The sequence below is a fragment of the Cricetulus griseus genome, chromosome X (genome assembly GCF_003668045.3).
Source record: "Cricetulus griseus strain 17A/GY chromosome X, alternate assembly CriGri-PICRH-1.0, whole genome shotgun sequence".
NCBI lineage: Eukaryota > Metazoa > Chordata > Mammalia > Rodentia > Cricetidae > Cricetulus > Cricetulus griseus.
In genome coordinates, this window is record NC_048604.1 from 121,474,498 (window position 1) to 121,489,890 (window position 15,393).

At 42.3% G+C, this 15,393-nt stretch overlaps 1 pseudogene; it reads right to left on the reverse strand.

The window, feature by feature from the left end:
• Positions 1-8,965: 8,965 nt before the first annotated feature.
• Positions 8,966-9,478, reverse strand: LOC100760523 (annotated as a pseudogene).
• Positions 9,479-15,393: the final 5,915 nt, after the last annotated feature.

Here is a 15,393-nt window from a genome sequence, read left to right on the forward strand (position 1 = left end):
AAATGGGGCCAAACTTGGAGGGAGAGACCAATTTTTATATACCATCACACTATGTACTGTATATATTGACAATATTAAACCTAAAGTAAGAAAAAGCAATTTGTTTAATGTAACATAGTGTTCAAAATAATATATTATATATATATATATATATATATATATATATATATATTGTTTGTAAGGGCGTTTTGTCGAATAAAATGTGTTAAATTTCTGTACACTTGAATTATAGGAGCATCCCAGCTCAAGCAGTTACCTTAGATGGGGCACAAGTTCCCTTAGATGGAGCACCATCCAAACCATGCAGGAGTTGCATGCTAGCTCATAAAAAGAAAAAGATGCACCGAAAGTAAGACCTGCAAAAAGACTGCTGCTTCTGCCCCTGGTCAGCTCTCTCCATGTAGGCCAAACCAAAAAAAAAAAAAAAAAGCACTCCTCTTCATCTTACAAGTAAATTCTTCCTAATGTCTCACATAATGGGCAGATAGATTCTCTTATCTACTGGAGGGTCTCAGAATCTGCAACCACATCCTAAATGTCTCAAATAACAGAGAGGCATAAGGAAGATGTCTCAATGAATCCTGAATGTCCCCTGAACTGACATAATAGCATTCTGTGAACAGGGCTACCTTGTACTTAAGCTACCTTCCAACTGGTATGGGACCCACATGCTACTTCAATTGGCAATGCCCTTTACTGTGACATTGGATGTTTTCACTGAGGAAAAGCTAATTCAGGGTCTGTACTCTAATTACCCATGTTCCCTCATTATAGGAGCATGCTAGTTACATACTCTGTCATTAAACTCAAACTTTGGAAAGTTACGCCAAATATGCAAAAGCTCTCATTGACAGCTGATTTTTTATATGTACAGTCAACAAATGGTTCTATTAAGTGATACCCCAAGCCTTTAGGTTCTTTAGGCAAAGATGATATAAATATAGGAGGCTCTCTCTGACCTGGACTCACCTGTGGTGCTTTGGGCATGTAATCTCGTCTCTACCCAGATAGTTACATATGTCCAGGACCTAAGCCTGTGCTCTCACCTTGAAGCCTACAAGGCATTGATATTGGTGCCTGTGTATATTTCCTAAGAAAGTACAAAAGCTCATTTAATTTGATTGTCTTGCTTTACAAATTATGCTTCTAAACGTCCAATCTATTTTTAAATAGAATTATGTTTAAAAAAATATACTTACTGCTGTCAGAATATGGTGACCTAGTGATTTGTCCATAAGCAGAAGAAATAAAGAGTTGACTTTAGCCTTCTTTGTCAAGTCAGCCCATGTTAAATTACTTATAACAGATTTGACATGACTGGCCGATTTAATCTTCCATCTGTTGGTTAAGTGTATGGAATGAAAATGTTTTAGAGAATTGTCTTCAAGGCTCTGTTAATAGGGTTAATATTAGAAAACTTTTAAAAGTGAATCGTTTACGCTAGACAGCACTTCGCTGTCTCTGGGGCTGTAATAGTTTAATTGGAAAGTATTTCCCTTGAGGGGCAACAATGTAGAATTAATTTGTCTGTTTATCCAGTCTGACAATATAAAATATATTTACTATATAATCTCTGAATGTAGGTACAACAATTTGATGTTAACAAAAATATGTATTGTCATGTTTTCAAATATAACACATGAATATTTAAGGTAATAAGCCCAATTTTTAAAATTTCGCCTTATCAAATTACTTCCAATAAAAAATTTGTTTGGTTAAAATCCTCTGGTTTGGCTCATTAAAGAGTAGATGGTATTGTTACTATTTGAATTAAATCCACAAAGTTCATCACAGGTGAAAAGAAGACACAACACTTAGACACCTTCTGTTCAGATTCATTCCTCAGATGCTGACTTTACCTGAATTGTGTTTGAAAGATTCAAGAGTCTGATGTAGACAAACAGCTAATTATCACTTTATCCTTCAACAGAGCTCTGGTACATTGTCCAGCCATTTGTACAACTGTATTTAACTCATGTTAATCTTGATATGAGAGTTTTTCTTATTTAATTTCCCCACAATATTTTATAGTAACTTCCTTCTGACTTAAGTTCTCAATCTTTGCCAACTGTAAAGTTCTATCATGGTCCCTTGGATGTACCCAGCTGCTGCTCCCTTCATTGCCCTTCTGTCAGCCTTGAAGCAGTTACCATGAGATCAATGACCCTAAACCTCTAAAATCAGTTCAGGTGAACCTAAAGGAGGACTAATTGGCCTTGGGCTAACCAAACCCTCCCTCATATTGCCACCCTGGCCATTGTTTGTGGAACTCAAAATTAAAGTAGATGGACTGGAGTCTTCTTTGCATCAATTAACCTCTTTGTCTCACCAGCACAGATAAGCTTAACATTCTCCAGGACCAGTTGACTCTGTGAATGCTGCAGTCCTCCAAGATGAAGAAGGACCAGATCTAACCACTGCAATCAGATTTGTGCCATCTGCACAAAAGACGCTGCTTCTGTCCACAACAACTGTTTTGAGATGGAACCTAGAACTGGGACCAGACATAAATTCCTTCTAGTTATCTCTTACTCTGGTTCCTCCTCCTAGATCACTCTTTTGTCTTTTTTATCATTATACCTGTGTTGTTTTGATATTTTTAAAAATATTATACTTATTGAACTTCATCCTAAACCAAACAAAATATTCCAGCTAAGCTCTCTCAATAGCTCTCACCCTACAAGAGCTATGTTTGTTCTACAAAAATAGAGACTCTTTAGATAATATGGGAAATCTCTGCCTATATGGGACTTACATCCCTTTCACCTCATACATTTCTTTACACTAGTTCTCTAGTTTCATTTCCTTGGATTCTCTGTTGGTCCCTGCTATTTCTGCTGCCTTATATATAATCAACAATCCCGGCAATAGAACCAGTCACTGTCACTCTGAATCAATTCTATATTTTCTTTCACAAGCTCACTCTATCACTCCAACCTCTATTCCTTCCAATACCCACCTTACCAATCTGTTCCACTTTATAACCAAGTCACCTGTGGCCCTTTCCCCATGGAGGGATATTCTCTGGGCCTAGTTACCCCCTGGACGGCCTAGGCCCTCCCCAAATGACATGACACATTTTCTTGATTCCCCATGGAAGGCCTCAGAATGCCTGGGGAATGGATAGGGGGCGCAATGGTGGGGTTGGTGGGAGACATGGTTGGATGGGAGGGAAAGATAACTGGGATTGATCTGTAAAATAAGCTTGTTTCTAATTTAAATAAAAATTTATATTAAAACATAGCAACCCTCTAATAATTATTTTCCAAGTCACTTCAGGAATACAGGACAGCAATCACCTGATCCAACACAGGTAATCAGTTAAGACTTTCCCACAGCTACAGGACAGAGTGCCTCCTCTTCAATGGACCCAGATCTTTACCCTCCAACAAAGACTCTCCTCAGCAGGAAACAGCTAGAACACCTCTGCTCTTCATTTTGATATCCTCCCAGAGTTAGAAATGATTGTTTTCTGCTGAAGAACTACACTTCCCCACTTCCCTTGTGGACTAAAGAACTCATCTCCATCCTTACAAAGGGCCACATCTCTCCCTTCCAATTTAGGTATTTCGGCCATTTACACACACAAGGGTGACAAAATGTTCCCTCTCCATTATTAAACATATTCCTGCCTGAGGTCAGACCAATCATTTCTTTTATTCCACTTCTCTTCCTCTATAGCTGCCTTTACAAAAACTAAATAAAGCAGGAGGTATGTGAGGGGGGATTTTGGCATTTAAAATGCCAACAGTTAGGCTGAGTCTCAACCACTTCCTGCCTTCAACTTTCAGATCCGATATGAGGTATCAGCTACTGCTCCAGTGCCATGACTTGCTGCTCACTGATGATCATAGACTGAACCTCTGAAATTATAAGTAAGTCCCTGTTAAATGCTTTCTTCATAAGCTGTCTTGGTTATGTTGTTTTTTCACAGCATCATTACAGCAACTATGATGTTAACAGAGAGTGAGGTATTGCTGTGATAGGCCTGACCAAGCTACTCCTTATTACTTTAGGACTTTGGATTATGAAAGAGGTTGGATTCTGTAAGCCGAGAATAATAGGCCATCCTAGTAGGACCTTGGAAGACAGTATAATATGTAGAGCAGTGTAGACTGTGGAGGCCCACCTCAAAAGAATCAGGGTTGACTAATACTAGAGATAATTCTGGTGATACTTTAGCAAAGAATGTAACAGCTTTCTGTAAGATGAGCTTTCTGTCCAGGCTGCAAGCTCCTGCCACCCTTCTGAAACCCAAAGAAACACATGGATGCTTTAGTAATGATAAAACTCTTAGCAGTGCAGAAGATTGCAAATAGATCCCTACCTGTCACCCTGCACAAAACTTAAGTGCAAATGGATCAAATATCTCAGCATAAATCCAGCCACACGGAATCTTCTAGAAGAGAAAGTGGGAATTACCCTTGTACAAATTGGCACAGGAGACTGCTTCCTGAACATTATGCCACTAGCACAGACATTGAGGTCTACAATTAATAAATGGGATGTCCTGAAACTGAGAAGCTTCTGCAAGGCAAAGGAAACACTCAGTAAGACAAAATGCCAGTCTAAAGGATGGGAAAATATCTTCACTGTCCCGACACCTTCCAGAGGGCTGATTTGCAAAACATACAAGGATCTCAAGAAGCTACCCACCAAAACACCAAACAATGAAATTAAAAAGTGGGGTGCAGAACTAAATAGAGATTTCTCAACAGAGGAATCTGAAATGGCTGAAAGACACTTAAGAAAGTGCTCAAAATCCTTCGCCATCAGAGAAATGCAAATCAAAACAACTCTGAGATGCCACCTCACACCTGTTAGAATGGATAAAATCAAAAAAAACCAATGACATTCTATGCTGGAGAGGATGTGGAGAAAAAGGAAAACTCCTCCATGTTGGAGGGAGTGAGAATTTGTAAGACCACTCTGGAAATCAGTATGGTGGTTGCTCAGAAAAATGGGAACCAGTCTGCCTCAAGATCCAGCATTTCCTCTCTTGGGCATATACCCAAATAATGCACGTTCATGCAACAAGGACATATGTTCAACCATGTTCCTAGCAGCATTCTTTGTAATAGCCAAAACCTGAATGCAACCTAGATGCCCCTCAGCTGAAGAATGGATAGAGAAAATGTGGTACATTTATACAGTGGAGTACTACTCAGCAGAAAAAAGCAATGGAATTTTGAAATTCGCAGGCAAATGGATGGAACTAGAAGAAACCATCGTGAGTGAAGGTACCCAGTCACAAAAAGACACACATGGTGTGTACTCACGCATATATGAATTTTAGACATAGAGCAAAGTATTACCAGCCTATAATCCTCTTCACCAAAGAAACTAGGAAACGTGAAGGACTCTAAGGAATAAATGAATGGACCCCAGGAATGGGAAGGTGCAGGGACTCCTGAGGTAATTGGGAGCATGAAGTTAGGGGAGAGGGAGCTGCCTGGATGAGAGCAGGAGAAGAGGAGTGGAGGAGAGGAAATGGAGGAGCAGAAATATTGAGATGGGGGAAGAATAGAGGACAGAGAGCGGGATGAGAGATACCATATAGAGGGAGCCATTATAGGTCCGAGGAGAGATCAGGCGTTAGGGAGATTTCCAGAGACCTACAAGGATGAAACGATCTGACAATCCAGGCAATGGTGGAGAGGATAACCTAAATGACGTTGCCCTAAAATGAGATTGATGAATAATTTTTATGCCATCCTACAGTCCTCATCCAGTGGCTGATGGAAGCAGAGACAGACATCCACAGATAACACTGAAATGAAATCCAGAAATTAGTTGAAGAGAGGGAGGAATGAAGATTGAAGGGGTCACTACCAGGTTGGAGAAATCCACAGAAACAGCTGGCCTGAACAAGGGGGATCACATCGACCCCAGATGCTGTCTGGGAAGCCAGTACAGGACTGATCCAGAGCCCTGAATATGGATGTCAATGAGAAGGTCTCTGAACTCTAAGGCGGCCCTGGCAGTGGATTAGTATTATTTTCTGTCCTCAGAAGGAACTTTCAGAGCCCATCCCATGTGAAGGGATGCACTCTGGACACATGGGTAGAGCCTAGGCCCAGGCCAGGGTGATGAGGTGGACTTTGTGCAGCCACCATTGAGGGCCCTACCAGGCCTATGTTTCAGGTATTGCAGGCTCACAGCATTCTCTTGTGGTTCTCTCTGATTCCCTCCCTCTCTGCCTCCTTCCATGTCTCTCTCTCTCTCTCTCTCTCTCTCTCTCTCTCTCTCTCTCTCTCTCTCTCTCTCTCTCTCTCTCTCTCTCTCTCTCACACACACACACACACACACATACACACACACACACACACACACACACACACACACTTTCTCCTCCCATCCCATCCCCATCATCCCGTTTTCACCTTTCCTTCTCAACTTCCTCCCCCTGGCTTCCCCTCCCCTCTTCCTGCCCCTCTCCTCATTCCCCACCTCTTTTCTTCCCCTTCCTTCTCCTTCCCCTCTTCGTCTTCTCTTCCCCAGGCTCTTCCTTTCCCTCCTCTTCCTCTTCCCTCCTCCCACTCCTCCCGTCCTCTCTCCCTCCTCTCCATAATCATTTCCTTCTTTTTCCTCATTCCCTTTTCCTCCTCCTCTCCTTTCCCTTCTCTTCTCTTTCCTTCTCCCTTTCCTTCTTGTCCTTTCTTCCTCCTACCGTCCCTCCTCATTGCCTTCCTTCATCTTCCCCTTCTTTTCTCATCCTCTCCTTCAGAGCTAGCCTGAAGCTAAGGGGTGGAGGCAAGCCTACATCCCTAGATGTTCCCATGATGAGTGCAGCAGGAGTTTCTTTGCCCAATCCCTCGCCCAGATGCCAGCAGACCCCAAGCAGTTAAGTTTCCTGTGCATATGCCCATTGCACATACCAACTGATAAGCTCTTGGGTCTCCAAGGCTACAGGACTGGTTGCTTCTTATCTGATATCTGAACCAGCCCGAACTGGACGTCCTATGACTTTATACATTTCCTTCCTGTGGCCCCTGTTGCTTCTGAGTGTACAAATGAAGTACCCTGGATGTTCTTACCCCAACCAACAACATAACACCCCATGGACCCACAGGCCATTCTTCTCATGGTAGAAATGTCCCTTGGCCCCTCCTAATGAATGAGGTGTCCACTGACACAGCCTCCAGGCTGTCTTTATCCCCTGTTGTTCTCATGAGCACTCAGGATCTGCCTTTGGCCCTGCCCATGATCAGCCTATTTCCCCTGTTAACCAAGCCTGGAAAAAGCCAGGAATGGAAACTTGCACTCTCCCTCCTCTTCCTCACCCCTCTCCTTTCTTTTCTCCCCTTCTTCTCCCCTTCCTTCTTCCAACCATTCTACTACTCTCCTTCCTTATCTTCCTTCTCCTGCCTCCCTTTTCTCTGCCTTGTCCAGTTCTCCTCACCCTCTTCCTCCTATTGTTTCCTCTCCTCCCTCTCTCCCTATTCCTTCCCCCTTCTTCTTCTCCTTTTACACTTCTCTATTTTCCTTTTCACCCTTCCTTTCTCTATTGTCCTCTTTTCCCTCCTCCTTCCCCTCCTTTTGTTCCTCTCCCCTCCTCTTCCCCTCTTCTTCCTATCTTCCTCCTCCCCCTCTTTCTTCTTCCGTCTTCCCTCTGTCTTCTCCACATTCTCCTCCCCTCCTTCTACCAACCTTTCTATTCCTCCTCCTCCTTTCCGTCTCCTCCTCTCTTGCCCATTCTTCTTTTCCAACATCTATTCTTTTCCTCGTCTACCACTCCTCCCTCTTTCCTCCTCCCTCTTTCCTTTATCCTTCCTCCACTTTTCTTTCTCCTCCTCCCCATTTCCTTCTCCTCCACCCCTTTCTTGTCCATTTCCTTTCTCTCCTTCTTTCTTCACAACTCCCCTCCCTCAACTTCTTCTCTTTTCCTCTGCCCTCCCCTCCTCTGCTCCTTGCTCTCATTCCTCAACTTCTCCTATTCCTCTCCCCTTCTCCTCCTACTTCTCTCTTCCTCCTTCTCCTCCCTCACCTTCCCTTCTTATGCTCCCCTCCTCTCTCTATTGTTCCTCTTTCCCCCTTTCCTTCTCCACCCCTCCTTTTCCTATCTTTCTCCTTTTCCACCAATTCTTCCTTATCTCTTCCCCTTTTCCTCTCATCCTCCCCCTGCTCTCCTTTCCTCCTCGTCCCTTTACTCCTTCCCCTCCAACTCCTCCTGCCCTCTCCATTCTCTCCTTCCTCTATTTACTTCCCTCGTACTTTCTCTTCATTCTGTCCTCTTCCTTCTCCCCTCTGCCTTTTCTTCTTCCTCCCTTTTCTTCTCTCCCTCCTGTAATTTTCCTCCTCTTTCTGCTCCCCTATCTTGTCTTCCTCCTTCCTGCTCTTCTCTTTCCCCTCCTCCATGTCCTCACCCTTTTCTTCCTCCCCTCCTGTTCTTCTCCACCTATTTCTCTCCTCCCATCTCTGCCTCTCCATCCTCACTCTTCTCTTCCCCTCTCTAGCAAGCCCTCTTCCCTTTCTCATTATACCCTTCCTTCCTTTTCCTTCTCCTCAATCCCTCCTCTATTTCTGCTCCATTCTCTCTTGAAACCAAGGAGTCAACCAGGGACTGATAGCTATATCTTCAATCATTTTTACATTTTGAAAAGATTTTATATTTTTAATTTTGTGCATGCATGTGTTTGGGGTACAGCCTTTATGCTGATCCTTTGGCCCTAGGACCAAAGCCATTTTATCATGCAATATGAACACCTAGTAAAAACTCATGATGGGGAAGTGATAGAAGCACCATCACTTGAGCAATATTGTCAAATAAGCAACACAAATTTTTAGTGAACATTTATTTGTTTTGAACATTTAATATTTTTATATCTGATCAGAACAATAAGCAACCTGAAATATTAAGCCCTCTTGTACCTGGATAATTTTCAAGAACATCAAATACACAATGAAATCAGCAAAGATAGAAATGTTTACTGTTCTAGGTCATAACAGAGTGGTCTGCAGACCCTCACAGGGCTTTGAAACAATATGCAACAGAAGCCATTTTGTAATTGCTCGCACCAAACAGAGAAGTGGAATTCTCTGCAAGGTAATTAAGGAAACTGTGCATATAGCTGGACACTGACATAAGACTGTGCGTATTAAGTGACGAATGGGCCAAAGCAGTCCCAAAGTTCACAAATAATCGCAAGAGGTGTGGAGCCCCGTAAATCTGAGACATCGGAATATCTGGGTAAGCAAGGAGGATTTCATCATACTGCGGTTTTTCAAACTGACAGAGCAGCTGAGTACCCAGCATCTTGTTGAAATACTCTCTAATTCCATACACAAGTTCATCAACAGAATATTCCGAATTATCAGACTTTCTCTGTGACTTCAGGAAAGTCACATAGTTTTCGAGAATGTGATCTACATTTTTCTAAGCAGGGAGTTGGAAGAACTGCTTCTCCTTGTTTACCAAGTACCAGTCCTCAACAAGACATGCTGTTAGTTGTGGAGGCAACTTCACTTCAACTCCCATTCTCAGATTCTCTGCCTGCATATGCTTACCAGTGGAGACAGCCCCAGCCACATTTGGATGAGTGACCTGGGTTACTTGGCTGGGATCACTGCTAATTCTGCTTTCAGTAGCATCCATGTGCTCTTGCACTGGCACCGTAGGCTTGGATCCTGAAAAAGGTTTCTCTTCATGAATGCTTTACTCCATGGAGTTATGGCCTTCCTCCACAGAGCACCCAATCTCTCCTGTGTTACTTTCCTCTTCTGGAGTATCCTTCATGTGCTCTGGCACTGGCAACGTAGGCATGAATCCTTAAGAAGGTTTCTCTACAGGAAAGCCTTGCTCCTGGGAGTGATGGCCTTCCTCCACAGGGCACCCATTCTCTCCTGTGTTACTTTCCTCTTCTGGAGTATTCTTCATGTGCTTCTGCACAGGCACTGTCGGCATGAATCCTGAAGAGCTTTTGTCTACAAGATAGCTTTTCTCCTTTGAGTGATGACTTTTCTCCACAGAGCCTGCATTTTGTCCTGTGTTACTTTCCTCATCTGTGTAGCAGTATTGAAACTCAACACTCTCCACAGAACTAATTTTCGTCTGTGCTCACTTTTGTGGCAGAGTGCTGTCTCTTTTTCTTAGCAGGGTGGCCTCTCTCCCCAGAGTGAACTTTGCCTGCACAGTGGATTCTCTTGGAAGATGGGCCTTTCTTTGCAGGGTGACTCTTTTTGAGAGAGCAACTTGTCTCCTCAGGTAGATGTTTCTCTGCACTGCAGCTTTTCTTGGATGCCTGCCTCTTCCTGTTGGGCGATTTTGCCCTGCAGTGGGTCTGCTATCTTCTGACTCACCCCCCTCTGCAGAGTTGCTTTTCTTCTGGGGGTGACTTCTCCATGTCGCGTGTTCTTTCCCTGTCGAAGGTCTTTTCTCCACGTTGTAACCCCTTTCCAACAAGCGGCCCTCCTCTGCAGGGTGGCTTCTGATGTGGCCATCTCTCCCTGCAGGGATATGTTCACCTGCAAATGGTGTGCTCCTTGCCAAGTTAACTGTTTCGACTGAGCAACCTTCCTCTCCAGGGTGGCTTTTCTTATTAGGGCAACCTCTGTATGTAGGAATATCTTCCTCAGCTGAGAGATGCTTCTTGAATGAGCGACCTTTCTCAGAATTGCTATGCGTCTTCTCAGAAATTTGCTTCTTGGACTGGTGTTTTTTCTCAGAGGCTCTTTTCCCTGTAGCAGAAGTTTCTTCTTTTTTGCAATTGCTGTGATGTAGCTGAAGCATCTCACCCAAGGGTGTCTTAACCAAAGCATAGTACTTCCTAGCAATGTATCTTTTCTCTGCCACGTCATCCTTCTCAGTGGTGGGCTTTTTCCTCTTCTGTGCAGGTTGTCTCATCTGAGCAACCTCTCTCCACCGAGGGACCTTTTGTGGCTGGATGGCCACGTGGTCTTTTTGGAAGAGGTGACTGCAGACTTGTAGTCTTGGCTGACTTCTCTCCTGAGGAGGTATTTGTCCCCTTTGTGACATACCTCTTACTTGCTGTCAACTTCACGAAATCCTCGCCTTCAGCAACATGCTGCTCACCAACATGAGGCTTTTTCCTTCTGGAAGTCATTGAAGCAATCTTCTGGCTTTATCTTCCACGAACAAGTGAATTCCCAGATTTTCTGTTTTTTTCTGGAAAACTGAACTGGGTACAATTTCCTGGTTGTCTGTCAAATTTAGCTCTTTTTAAGGACGGCATAGGAGTGGGAGTTAGGAGTTCAACTGCAGCATGGTCAACCGCCAGTGCAAAGTCACTAGCAATTGTCAGTACACACACGTGATCTTGGGGCAGGGGAGGTGGCTTAGGCCCTTCAGCCAATCAGCAGTCTTATGTAAATTGCACTATGTTCCTTAGCCCAATGATTGGAAAACCACTCTGATGTCATAGTAATGGCGCCTGGGCAGGGCGAGAGGGCTTCCTTTTCTTCACTTTTTTTTTTTTTTTTTACTTTAAAAGACAAGATTTTACTCAAACTCGCAATGGTCCATCCCAAGCTTCTGCCTCCTCAGTGCGGGAATTAAAGGCATGCATGGGCCACTTATCTTTCTTGATTAATTCAACTTCCTTCTTGTGACCATTTCTCTGCATAAATTGCTTGGTGCTTAGTCTTCATCCTGAGTGCAAGGCTGAGGCCTTCCATGGGGAATCATTAAAGTGTGGCATGTCATTTGGGGAAGGCCTAGGCTGTCTAGGGGGTAACTAGTCCGGAAACTATCCCTCCATGGGGAATGGGCTGCAGGTGACTTTGTTACAAAGTCTAACAGATTTCCTTGTAAGGTTGGGTATAGGAAAGATTAGAGGTGGGCTAGACAGAGTGAGCTTGTGAAAGAAAATATAGAATTGATTCAGAGTGACAGTGCCTGGTCGTATTTCCGGGACTGTTGATTAGATATTAGGCAGCAGAAATATCAGGAACCAACAGAGAATCCAAGTTAAAGGAAACTAGAGAACTAATGTAAAGAAATGAATGAGGTGAAAGGGATATAGGTCCTGTATAGGCAGAGTTTTCCCATAGTATCTAAAAGGTCTTTATTTTTGTAGAACAAACATAGCTCTTGTAGGGTGAGAGCTATTGAGAGAGCTTAGCTGGAATATTTTGTTTGGTTTAGGATGAAGTTCAATAAGTAAAATATTTTTAAAAACACCGAAACAACACAGGTATAAAGATAATTAAGACGAAAATATGATCTAGGGGGAGGAACCAGAGTAGGAGATAACTAGAAGGAATTTATGTCTGGTCCCAGTTCTAGGTTCCCTCTCAAAACAGTTGTTGTGGACAGAAGCAGCATCTTTTGTGAAGATGGCACAAATCTGATTGCAGTGGTTAGATCTGGCCCTTCTTCATCTTGGAGGACTGCAGCAGTCACAGAGTCAAGCTGGTCCTGGAGAATGTTAAGCTTATCTGTGCTGGTGAGACAAAGAGGTTAATTGATGCAAAGAAGACTCCAGTCCATCTATTTCAATTTTAAGTCCCCCAAACAATGGTCAGGGTGGCAAGAAGCGGGAGGGTTTGGATAGCCCAAGGCCAATTAGTGCCCTTTTAGGTTCACCTTTACTGATTTTAGAGGTTTCGGGTCATTGATATCTTGGTAACTTCTTCAAGGCTGACAGAAGGGCAATGAGGGGAGCAGCAGCTGCGTCCATCCAAGGGACCATGATAGAACTTTACAGTTGGCAAAGATCGAGAACTTAAGTCAGAAGGAAGTTATTGTAAAATATTGTGGGGAAATTAAATAAGAAAAACTCTCATATCAAGATTAACATGAGTTAAATGCAGTTGTACAAATGGCTGGACCATGTACCAGAGCTCTGTTGAAGGATAAGGTGACTGTAATTAGCTGTTTGTCTACATCAGACTCTTGAATCTTTCAAACACAATTCAGGTAAAGTCAGCATCTGTGGAATGAATCTGAACAGAAGGTGTCTAAGTGTTGTGTCTTCTTTTCACCTGTGATGAACTTTGTGGATTTGATTCAAATAGTAACAATACCATCTACTATTTAATGAGCGAAACCAGAGTATTTTAAATAAAACAAATATTTATTGAAAGTAATTTGATAAGGCAAAATTTTAAAAATTGGGCCTATTACCTTAAATATTCATGTGTTATATTTGAAAACATGACAATATATATTTTTGTTAACATCAAATTGTTGTACCTACATTCAGAGATTATACAACAAGTATATTTTATATTGTCAGACTGCATAAAGAGACAAATTAATTCTACGTTGTTGTTCCTCAAGAGAAATACTTTCCAATTAAACAATTATAGCCTCAGAAACAGCGAAGTGCTTGTCTAGAGTAAATGATTCACTTTACAAAGTTTTCTAATATTAACCCTATTAAAAGATCCTTGAAGACAATTCTCTAAAATATTTTCATTCCATACACTTAACCACAGATGGAAGATGAAATCGGCCAGTCATGTCAAATCTATTATAAATAATGTAACATGGTCTGACTTGACAAAGAAGGCTAAAGTCAACTCTTTATTCTTTCTGCTGATGGACAAATCACTAGGTCACCATATTCTGACAGCAGTAAGTATATTTGTTAACATAATTCTATTTAAAAATAGATTGGATGTTTAGAAGCATAATTTGTAAAGCAAGACAATTAAATTAAATGAGCTTTTGTACTTTCTTAGGAAACATACACAGTCGCCAATGTGAAGCCTTGTAGGCTTCAAGGTGAGAGCACAGGTTTAGGCCTTGGACATATGTATCTATCTGGGTGGAGACTAGATTACATGCCCAAAGCACCACAGGTGAGTCCAGGTCAGAGAGAGCCTCCTATATTTATGTCATTTTCTCTTAAAGAACCTAAAGGCTTGGGGTATCTCTTAATAGAACCATTTGTTGGGGCCATTGCTATGGAAGTACTGGCTGATGACTTCTTCATGAAGTCACAGTAAGAGTGATGGACTTTTTCCTCAGCTGAGTGAGTCCAATAAGTTACTGGGCTTATTTCCCTGATATGATTTTGACATGCCAATGTGCCCTAAGAGTCTCAATTCACCCCCAAAACAATTTTAGGGTGATACTCTCTTTGTTCCTCAAAATAAGTCATTTATCAGTCTGTGCTGTGTAGGTGGGGCCACATTAATAGATGGTATTGTTTATGTATCTAACCAGGTGAGCAGTTGTCCTCTACCTTCAAAATGAAGTAAAATAAAAACAAGAAAAACTGATTGTATAATGGAATCTTTAGGGCAAGTCACAGTCTGAAGCCCCACTGATTTCACAACATGGACATACTTAGAGCAGGTCTTGTTTCAACAAATAACAATAGGTGATAGGGGTCTCTTCAGTTGGGCTAGCTTAGGGCCCCCAAAACAAGGTATGAAGATTATGACAGTAGTTCATGCTAGTGAAATCAAATCAAACCAACTTCAGTTTGGAAGCCTGAGGTCGATGTCAAGAATCTTCCTCTATGGCTCTTCCATCCTTATCTGTTGAGGCAAGGTCTCTCAATTAAACCCAGAGAGCACAGATACATGGATCTCATTAGCTATCTTGATGTAGCAATACTCTAACTCTGCCTTCTGAATCTGGGATTATAGGTGGGTTACCATGCCCATCCTGCATTTACACAGCTTTTTGGAATCCAAACTCCACCCCTTTGGTTTGGGTAAGCAGTGTTTTAACTACTGAGCAATCTCCCTAGGCCAAGAATATGTTTTTCCTTCCATGTCTGCTCTAATTAAACACTTCACTGCTTCATCTACTACTTTGTCTCTTCTTAATATCTCTTAGGAGCAAAAGAGTGTAGTCAGCTGTTGGGCTTGAGACAGGAAGGAACTGGAACACTCCCCATAAGACACATTAATTAACTGTTTTTAAAAGCAAGAGAAGAATTATGCATTCATGTGATACGATATAAATGTTTTTGCCAGTACTTATTATTTCCTTTATTCCTGTGTGAATTTGGATTACCAGCTGATGTTACTTGCTTTCTACCAAAAGAACTCCTAGTATTTCTATTATGATGGGGTCTGGTAGAAGAACATTGTACCTCTTGTTTCTCTGATAATGTTTTTTGTTTCACTTTTCTCTTTGTACTTTAGCTTTGCTGGATGTAGACTTTTCAATGGACTGCCCCCCTCCCCCAACTTTTGGAGCACTGCGAATGGTTCTCTAACTTGAACTCAGGGCTTCTTCCTTGTTATTGTTGGGTTCTTGTATTAGGTTTTGTTCTTGTTTTCCTCTGTCAATGGCTGGGTTATTCTAGTGAAGGCTACTCTCTCTACTCTATCACGGGAAGCCTCTGATATTGTTCCTCTGACACAAAGCTGGGGCATGCCAGTCAAGTCACCCTAAGGTGATAGAAATTTTACAGGCCCCTCTGTCTCTTTCCTTGAGCACTTTTATCTGTTACATTCCAGGGATTGCCAGTC